Source organism: Colobus angolensis, unplaced genomic scaffold (assembly GCF_000951035.1).
Source record: "Colobus angolensis palliatus isolate OR3802 unplaced genomic scaffold, Cang.pa_1.0 Scaffold1017, whole genome shotgun sequence".
Classification (NCBI taxonomy): domain Eukaryota; kingdom Metazoa; phylum Chordata; class Mammalia; order Primates; family Cercopithecidae; genus Colobus; species Colobus angolensis.
The window spans coordinates 2,950-3,808 of record NW_012111109.1 but is presented as its reverse complement, the minus strand read 5'-3'; the positions used below and the strand labels follow the sequence as shown (position 1 = coordinate 3,808).

The following is an 859-nucleotide window of genomic DNA, read 5'->3' as shown; positions in this document are numbered from 1 at the left end:
TTAAAAGGGCAGCTGAGCATTAAGTGCCTATGTAGTGTTTGCAGCTTAATGTCCCATGCAGAAGGGGAATCTCAGCTCTTGTGTTACAATTCAGTGTAATTCTGGGGTCCTGCTTTCCTTCCAGGAAATCCCACTTCCAACTGGATGTCTGGATGAACTACTGAAAGCCACTGAGTGTCCTGCAGCAGGTGAACTGTGGTCGGAGCCCAAGGATGAAGGGGCCTGCCTCTGTCTGTGACGGTGAATAAGAAGCCTGAGGTGTAGCAGACCCAGACCCAAGAAGGATGGAAAAAATGAGGTAGGGAGTGAGGGGACCTCAGGAGAAGACTGAGGTCTGCAGAAGCCCAGGGTCAGGGAGACAGTGCGGTGTCCTGGTGGTGTCCTTGATGTTCCAAGAGGGGCGATAATCCATCTCCTGAGTAAAAGCTTCATATGGGCTGAGGAGGGGAGAAGTGAACAGAGAGGAAGCAGGGAAGGCCAAGACAGCGACCAGCCTTAGAGCAATTTTAACCAGAAATGGACACAGACCCTGGACCCCATCACGAGGTTGCAGGCCAAGGACCTTCTCTAGGCAATGCATAGCTCCCTTGTCAGGTTAGCGGGAGTAGGGATTGTGACATCTGCAGGGGTGTGGAACGCTGGGCGACGGGAGCAGCTTACTGGGCTGGACCAAAAATATTGAACTTCTTTTCCGTCGGTGAAATCCACTTCCGGGTCAGAAAAAAACTCAAGTTCTGGAGGGGCCTAGGAGGAGGTCAGGGTCTGAGCCTTCCTGGTTTGAACCCCCTACCCCCCGTGTCTCTGGGTCTGTCCTCACTTCCACTCAGCGGATCTTGAGTAACCTCTTTTGAGTCCCCAC

The 859-nt window shown here is 52.9% G+C and overlaps 1 pseudogene across 1 annotated transcript in view; it reads left to right on the top strand.

The window, feature by feature from the left end:
- LOC105510762 overlaps positions 1-501 on the top strand; it is a 6,709-nt pseudogene extending 6,208 nt beyond the window's left edge. The window contains exon 2 of the transcript XR_001001610.1: positions 125-501. The product of XR_001001610.1 is annotated as an uncharacterized LOC105510762 (transcript). The remainder of the gene's footprint in view (positions 1-124) is intronic.
- The last annotated feature ends 358 nt before the right edge of the window (positions 502-859 follow it).